General features: G+C 46.8%; 1 protein-coding gene across 2 annotated transcripts in view; it reads right to left on the reverse strand.

Annotated features, from left to right (window-relative positions):
* FHL2 (four and a half LIM domains 2) overlaps positions 1 to 3,619 on the reverse strand; it is a 65,621-nt gene extending 62,002 nt beyond the window's left edge. Inside the window, exon 1 of one of the 2 annotated variants that reach the window (XM_060609924.3) lies at positions 3,497 to 3,619. The gene's annotated coding sequence lies outside the window, so the exon portion shown is untranslated. The remainder of the gene's footprint in view (positions 1 to 3,496) is intronic. The other variant, XM_060609940.3, reaches the window with a different exon arrangement.
* Positions 3,620 to 8,979: the final 5,360 nt, after the last annotated feature.

Genomic DNA, 8,979 nt, shown 5'->3' on the forward strand with positions numbered 1-8,979 from the left:
CACCTTCTGCAGTGGATAGCACTGTTCTAAGTCAGTTTCCTTATCTAAAAACCAGGACTAATATGCTTAACAGACTGAGCCACCCAGGCGCCCCGGGCATACTCTACTCTTGAGCAGTTGCACTGTTGATCATTTTCATTATTATATACATTTTGTCACATTGCTCTTTGTGCCTTTGTATTATCCATTTTGTCTCACTCTGAGGGAAATGAATTAGAGAGAAGTAGAATAATCAACATCACATATTTTGTGTGTTTTTGTGCTCATGCTAAACCATGGGCTGACATTTTGCAATTAGTCTAGATTTATCAGACAAGACTGAGCCCAGACAGAAAGCACTCTGGTGGCTTTTACTTAACATGAAAATAGTCAGTTCCTCCTGCCTCTTCAGATACCCTTACCAGCTTCATGCTGACTAGGCACTCCCAGGCAGGGAAAGAAGGCTCACTTCCTAAAAACCAAAATGAAATTCTTGCACTTTCCCCTTAAAATCTAATTATACATATCTTCTTTATTAAAAATTTTTTAAAATTTTTTTTAACGTTTATTTATTTTTGAGACAGAGAGAGACAGAGCATGAACGGGGGAGGGTCAGAGAGAGAGGGAGACACAGAATCTGAAACAGGTTCCAGGCTCTGAGCTGTCAGCACAGAGCCCGACGTGGGGCTCGAACTCACGGACCGCGACATCATGATTTGAGCCGAAGTCAGCTGCTTAACTGACTGAGCCACCCAGGTGCCCCTTAAAAATTTTTTTAATGTTTATTTATTTTTGAGAGATAGAGAGAAACAGAATGTGAGGGGCGAAGAGGCAGAGAGAGAGGGAGACACAGAATCTGAAGCAGGTTCCAGGCTCTGAGCTGTCAGCACCGAGCCCAAAGCGGGGCTCAAACTCACGAACCACAAGATCAGGGCCTGAACCGAAGTCAGCACTTAACCAACTGAGCCACCTAGGTGCCTCCAGATTATACTTTAAAATTAGTTATATTCTGATAAAAATTGCTTATCTAAAGCTCAGTTTATGTTTTTTTTTACTACCCATCATTATTATTCCCAGCTATTATGGGTATGTTAATATTCTGGCTAAATGAAAGAAGTCACAACATCATGTAAAGATCACCAATTTTCAAAGAATTAAAGTTTGAATACATGGTAAAAGGACATCGATCATAAATTGAACAAAAGGTAGATTAGCAAATAATCTGATCATATATATATTTGTTAATTATAATTTATATTTCCCTGTGTAATTTGTTTTCAGATCCATTTTAAATATATCAAACTGGATAACATAGTGAGAATTTTTTTTTCCCTCTTTTGTAAAGCTAGTATTAAATTAATGGCTGGTCTTAAAATCAAGGACCTCTTAGAATCAAGAAATTATTAAGATAAAAATGAATGTGCTAAGACTACACATAAGTTTTCATTTTCTTCTCTCTGCTGGTATTTTCAAGGGTGAGCATGTGCACAGTAAGAAAAAACAAAAGAAAACATAAACACTGTGAATATAATCTCTTCACCTCTTTGTTTAGTGTTGTTAAAAACAAAACAACAGGCCCCAAATGGAGTCACTTATGCTAAACTCCACGTCACCAAACTGAGACTTAAAATTAGTTACAATACCGGCCCCTTCCAAAAATGGAATTGTAGACCAGTCGATCAGGAATCCCTTAAGCAGCAATAGTTAGGTCATCTGCTGGATTGATGCCTGCCATTCCCTAAACCAAAGTAGCCTTGCAATAACCAGTCTATTTCCCGCCCCCCCCGCCCCCCACGCGTAACTTCCTTGTTCCTGCTCCTTTCTGTCTATAGAAGCCTTCCATTTTGCATAACTCCTCAGAGCTCCTTTTTACCTGCAGGATGGGATACTGCCCAGTTCATGAATCGTTGAATAAAACAATATGATCTTTACAATTTACTCAGTTGAATTTTGTTTTTTTGACAGTGGGGAGAAGACGATTTAAACTCAGTTTCTTGGCCACCTATTTTAAATATGAAACCCTTTAGACACCAGTAGATAGTTTGTAGGTCCCTGTGTTAAGGGCTTACCGGATTACAGAGAGAATATGACGTGGCCTAGCCTCAGGGATCTGGAACCAATGGAGAATTCTGGAAGCATTCAATGGGATGATGAAATTTAATAGTGCAAAATGTGTTCAAAGGCAGGCAAGATTGAGGAATATGTTTAGGGGAAACTGAGCAACTCTTCATGGAAGTTATATATTGAAATATTTTCTTTTTTTTTAATTAAATTTTTTTAAAAAATTTATTTATTGAGAGAGAGAGAGACAAAGAGAGAGAGAGAGAGAATGAGGAAATCCCAAGCAGGCTCTATGCTGTCAGCATGGAGCCTGACTCAGGGCTTGGTCCCACAAACTGTGAGATCATGTCCTTAGCTGAGATCAAGAGTCAGACGCCTAACCAACCCAGGCATCCTAGAAATATTTTCTCAATATTGGAAAAAAGCACCCCAAATGTAATCGTCTGAGTTGGTTGATTAGTTGGTTACGTCATTAAAAACAAAAACTCTTGTCAGATTAGCTAGATCTCAAAATGTAATCGGTTTTCTTACAATACACCTTGTTATAAACCTAGCAGTAAAAAATTCAAATAACATTTCTCAAGAAACAAATAAAACAACAAGAGACCTATACAGAGCAAGTATGTGATAAGACAACATCAGCCAATAACCAAGTGTTAATACTGTCTTTGGACCTCAAAGTCTTTTAAAAAAAAAAAAAAACTGGTCTGACAATATATTTTTTTTAGATTGGCCCTGATACGGTGCCTTGCAAAGATTATGACTCTAGGACATTTGTATGTATGATGCCTATCGTCATAATATGTCATTCCATCAGTATTAACATCATTGTGCAACCGGCCCAGCATTACTCAGTCCTGCGCATTTGCTCATATCCTGCTCTAGAAATTAGTAAAATATTAATGTGGTTCCTTTAAGCACACAACAACTATCTGGACTTCTGAGCCATCAGCCATAATAAGTCACCTTGCATAAACATACTTTCCAAGGGTAATCAGACTCGTCAATGATTTGCATCCTCACCCCAGGCCATCCGAAAATTCTGTCAGGGAGAAAAAGCTCCAGGGCACTGTGGTTTTCCCCCTCCAGTGTTTATCTTATAATTGTTTTCTTTTTCTTTTTCCTCTTAAGAAAAATCTTTCTGGTGTTCCAAACTCAGTGTAATTCCTGATTCGCACTCAGAGAGGGGAAGATGAACAAAGGGTTCTCTCCAAGTTCTTTATATTCCCGGAGGCACCTGCTGTAGATCTGGGGAGGGCAGGTTCTGTTCTCTCCCCACAGCAGGAGCTGGCTGCTGGTGGGAGCCAGCTGCCGGTGCCACCTGGGTCTGTGCTTGGGGTACGCAGGTCCACAGTGCCGGAGAGCTCCCTCCAAGGGCACAAAGGCTGCACGGCTGGCATCTAAGCCTGTGCAGACACGGGAAAGGAAGGGTGGCAAGGGAGAGGAGGAAACTTACCTGTCCTGTCTTCTGCCCTCCAGCCTGACCAACGGGGACCACGGCAGCACAGGGCCAACGACTCTGTTGGATTGCCCCAACCGTGTATGCAGCTGCTGGCCAGGTGCCGCCTCTTGTCAGCAGGGCTATAAATAAGGCACTGTCCAGAGCTCAGGAGATAAGAACCCAACCCCTTGCTCCCGCAAGCCTTTTAAGGTATCCAAATTAAAGGAGCCTCAGCCCCCAGATGGGAAGGGGCTGCTGGCTCCCCATTTGGCCTGCCCGCCTCAAGGACATCCCAGGCCCTGCATATGTTCCAGCAATTCAAAGAGCAGTGGAAGGGGGAAGCCACAGAGCTGGGAAGGGATCTCACTTTGTCTGACAACCGGCAGAGCCTCTGGGCAGGCTGCCCGAGGCTCCATTGCTGGGAACCCCTCAGATTAGGGGGCTCGCCTGGAGGCACAGAAGGGGAAGGAAACTTCCCCCAGACCACACAGTGCCTCTGTAGGGTGGTGTGGATTTTTATCACCGCCTCTTGGAAGGAGCACACTGACCATCTCCCCTGGCTTCAGGGGCATTCGTTTGGGTGAAAGAGATTCTAGGAAGACCAAGGGATCAGCTTAACACTGGGCATGTGGGAAGCTAGAAGAGGAGTGCATTTACAGAAGCCCTCTCTCCCCAGCCTCCCTGCTCATGCATGGTTGGGAGGGATGCTCGGGCTGCCAATCCCTTTCTTTATAGAGTTATTATAGAGATTTTTAGAACCATAGGCTAGAAGAGGAGAAAGAAGACAGATTGGGGATGCAACAGTTCCTGAGTCACCCCTGAATTTCTTATTTCCACAAGGCGTTTCATCCATGGCGAGGGGTGGGGAGAAGGATAGCCGGGGTCAGCTATTTGCCAACCGCCGTCTGCGTTACCACCGCAGCGGCTCCACATCTGGGAATTTATCCCGAGGAAAGAATCGTGGATGTGGATGGAGATACAGCTGCAGGGACATTTCTTGCAGCTCTTTGAATAACTGGGGAAAGTTGGAAAGAGCCAAAATGACTAACAACAGAGACTTAAGGTTAAACGAGGAATAGTATAGCTATAAGGGGAACCCTGCAACCTTTAGAAATGTCATAGAAGAGTACTTAATAGCATAGCAACAATATTATGACATACTGGTAGTAAAAAATGCAGGTCACTTTAAGGGAAGGTTGTTGGGTGTATGTGCAAAAAGTTGCTCCACACGCATACTCTGGAAGGAACGTGCACCTAATGTGACAATGTGGCTATGGCTGGATGATGGGATTACGGCTGATGTCGTTTTCTTCTTTGGCTTACACGTCATCTCTAAATTGCTGGCGATGATCTTGTGTTACTTTTATCACAGGAACATTAATTTCGTTTGAAACCCAAGTTTCTGAAAATCAGAAAAGAGCTTTTTGTGTTTCTGCATTAATGGACCCGACTTGATTTTAGGATTACAGAATTCCTTGGGGTCTCCCCAGTATTTGGAAAAACCTGTGTGGGGGTCAGTGGCTTTTTTTTCAATACCGATACGAACAATATGATGTAGAACGCCAATAGAGTCCCTGAGTGCCCCTGTCAGGGCGAAGGTGAGTCAAGAAGAGAGAGAGGAGAAAACAACCACAGCCACAAAAAAGAAAGTAAAATATGCACAAAGAGAAAGAGGAATCTGAAAATAAGAAAGCTTATGTAATAGGGGTGATAGAAAACACCCATCTGCCCTTTATCTGACCTAACCTGTCCCCATCTATGCTCTGACCGGGACATAATAAAGGCTCTCTGTGCCTTTTATTCGAAGAATGTGTCCTCCTCAAGGCATTTGAGGGGGGACTGTTGGGATGGAGGCTCATTGTTGGGATGAGCGCTGGCTGTTGTATATGAGCCAATTTGACAATAAATTATATTAAAAAAAAAAAAAAAAGAACATGCATGTCCTGAATACGCCTTCCTTTTTGATTGTATTGGACTTAAGGAATGACCTCCACCTTGACTGTGTATGTCAGTGACATGTGCCACTGATACGTGTAATTGGAAGAGGGGCTCCCCTCCCCCTGGGCTCCCAGGGCTGGAGGTACAGCAGGGCCCTAACACTGTAATGTCCGCTCCTCTGGCTGCAGGCACTAGACTGGGGTCCCTCTATGGATAGGACCTGGTCTACAGCCCACAGTGGGTGGTGTCAAAGCTTTCGCGTCGCGTTGCTGTTACAGGAATAGGCTCTCTCTCAGACACCACCGAGTGACAGAGCCTGGAATCTGAAGCTGAGCAACGCTCAGGACTGTTCTTTGGAACTTGGGGTGCCAAAGATCTTCTTGGATGGCCCTGTCTGTGTTAGCTCTAACCACCTTCCTCAGGTTTCAGCCGGCTTACTCACGGGCATGTGCCCTGCAGATATCTGATGAGAAGGGAGACTCTGGCCTCAGGTCAGGCCCTGCGGGTCGGGGCACAGTGTCCCTCCACAAGGGAAGAGATTAGTGCAGGGGAGGGTGAAGGGGGCTCCTCTTGGAGGAAGTTGGGCTGAAGCCAGGCACTGGAGCCTTGGTGACAGGCAGCCTATTAGGGCTGCTGTACGGGCTCACCAGCCTGTGGGGCTCTGGCCTGAACTCCAGGAACAGCTGTTGGAAGCATCCTGGTGTGCCGTTCTCCCTCCTCCATGCTGACTCATTCCCGCCCCTTCACAGGGGCATACTGCATGCACACAGTCTTGGGGTGGGTGGCACCTGACACATTGTGCCTGCTGACAGTCACCCCGGAGCGGACATATGTGGGAGGGAACAGCATCTGCTTTCGGGGGCTGCGTCCCAGGATCTGAGTGGTGGTCAGGGACAATCGGATGTGGATGTGGCTCTTGCTTCTCTTCCACAATAACGACAGAAAAGGCTGACAGGTGTTTCTTGGTCCCATTTCCTAAATCCCAGAGACCAAAGCCAAAGGACATACAGGTCTGGAACAAACACTGAAAAAATTTATTTTTTAATATTTATTTATTTTTGAGAGAGAGGCGGAGTGCGAGCAGGGGAGGGACAGAGACAGAGGGAGACACAGAATCCGAAGCCGGCTCGGATGACGCCGCGGGGCTCAAACCCTTAAGCCATGAGGTCAGGACCGGAGCTGAAGTCGGATGCTTAACCGACTGAGCCACCCAGGCACCCCTGGAACAAACATTTTGATTTGATTCAGCAAATATGCCTTGAGTCGCCGCCCAGGAACCAGAAACTGGTAGGCGCAGGATGGTAGGAAGATAGAGACCCCTCCAGAAGACGTACGAGCCCTAGAAGTGTGCTCCTGGCCACCAGCCTGCTTGAGGGCACCCACCACTGCCAGCATCTCTGCTCCCGGGGCCCATGCTCACAGGGCCTTCGCCCGTGGGGCTCATGAAATCTCACTCACCCATCAGGACTCTTCACTTTTTGTGAAATAAATATTCACTGAGAACGTTCCATGTTCCAAGCACTTGGCTAGATCCGGGAGCCTCAACTATGAACACATAGAAGACCCTTACCTCGAGGAGCTTAGAGTCTGTCTATCAGTGGTTGTACTCACACAGCCCGTGAGCCTGAGCCTCTCACCTTAAACCTGGAGCATCTTTCTCTCGTGGTCACTGTAGACGCCATTGACTGTTGCTGCCCCATACTCACCCCTGTCACCAATGCTCCTTGCTGTGGTTGGGTTGGGCAGGCTTAACCTTTCCATGAAGCTGTTTCTGCTGCTTCTGGAAGCTACCAGAGCTGAGTTTTATAAGTGGGATAGGATGCCTCCCTCAGCCACCTGAGTGGGGCACTAGGCCCTCTGCTGTGGATCCGGGAGCCAGAAGCCTGTGCCTTTCATCCGTCTCCAGGGCCAGGGTGGCCTCCTAGCCTGCTTGCTGCCGGGACAGCCTTTTCCTCCTCACCCTCCCTGAGATGGGAAGGCCCAGGGAGCATATGCCCCTGACCCTAGCTGGAAGGAACTCGTCTCCTTCACCCCACACAGATTTTTCCCCTGTTGGATTAGTAGATTCTGTGGCAGAAGAAGATGAGCTAGTCAAGGAGCCAGAGAATGAGGAGCCGATCAGGAGAGGAAGCACTTAGGGCGGAGGCCAGAAGCCTGGAGGGGACGGACGGTCTCGGGAAGGAGGGCCTAGACCAGCGTCACCTCTTGTAGGCTGGGAAGAGCCAGGGTGAAGCTGAGTCCTGTTCTTCTATACGGAGAAGTCCTCAGATGCAGACCCAGCATGCGTCACGGGTGCCACAGAGAGTGGTTTCTGAAATGTGTTGCCTACTGAGTGCTGATCCGCAGCAGCGGGGAGGACGCGCCCGATCCTTGCTGCCATGTCCTTGTTTTCCAAAGAATACTTTTCGTGATCTAGCGACTCCATTTGCTATCGCTGAAATCTCTACATAAACATTCCTTCTGCACTTTCCAGAATAATAAACAGGCCAGAAAGGCTGCATAAACGTCCCATAGTGTAAATACGTCTGCGAACGGCCCCGGAACGTTTCAACCTGAAAAACAGCATCACCATTTGTTGGTGTGATAGAGTCCAGGCAACTCTTCTTTTTTGGACTTGGCTTCTGCTGAGCTAGTTTGAGTATTGAAATAAACCACGTTACCCAGCCAGACAGTTAACTCAATAAGGATGGGGGTCTCAGTGTCCTTCCTGTTAGCGGGCACATATGTGAGAAGAAAAAAGCCTCAGCTTTTCTCAGCTAAGATTCCCTTGATCCAACAGGTCACATGGCTTCAAGACAGGTGACAAAAATACACAAAAATGCCTATCAGATCTGCTCTGGGAATCTTTAGCATGTGGTTCACATGTTGAAAGCAGCTTGGTGATTCTTTGCCTAAAGTTACTTGTAGTTCAGTAGGGATCAACAATTTTGATCAAAGGGACGGACCTTTAACTGATGACCAGTTGAGACTTACTTAGGAGCTGAAGGAGAATTTGGGTCCCTTCCTAGCCTCTGCATCCAGACATGAAGCCTCTCCCAGATGTGACCCATCTGTTGCTGTAGATAATCGGCTATAATTAGGTCAGCAAGCCTATAATTCTAGAACCATTTACAATAATGGAGACATTTGCATGGTGGAGACATTGGAAAAACCCTCACTGTCCCCCAGAGGGGTGATGTTAGGATTCCTGGAGTGGCAGCATGGAGGGATGTCTTCTGTTTGCCCGCCCCCCCCCCCGCGACCCCCACCTTGACCTTTGCTCTGTGCCCAGGTGGCTGATGTGAACAAGCATCAAAGGGTTCATTTGTTCTCTGGGTTTTGCTTGGGTTTAGCCAATAGAAGGAACCAGCAAGAAGTCAGAAGACAGGACAGTGATGTCAGATCCTTGGTGCGTGGATCCTCCCTGCAGGGATGCCACAGGTGAGCTGTCTCCCTCTGGGAAGGCCCCTCTCTGGGCTCTGGGAACAGTTCCTTCTCCTTGACCTAAGGATGAAGGGCATCATGACTCTCAAGGTTCTGCACTGGCCCTCACTGGTTTCCCCAAATGCTTCCCACACCTC

Source organism: Panthera onca, chromosome A3 (genome assembly GCF_046562875.1).
Source record: "Panthera onca isolate mPanOnc1 chromosome A3, mPanOnc1 haplotype 2, whole genome shotgun sequence".
Lineage (NCBI taxonomy): Eukaryota > Metazoa > Chordata > Mammalia > Carnivora > Felidae > Panthera > Panthera onca.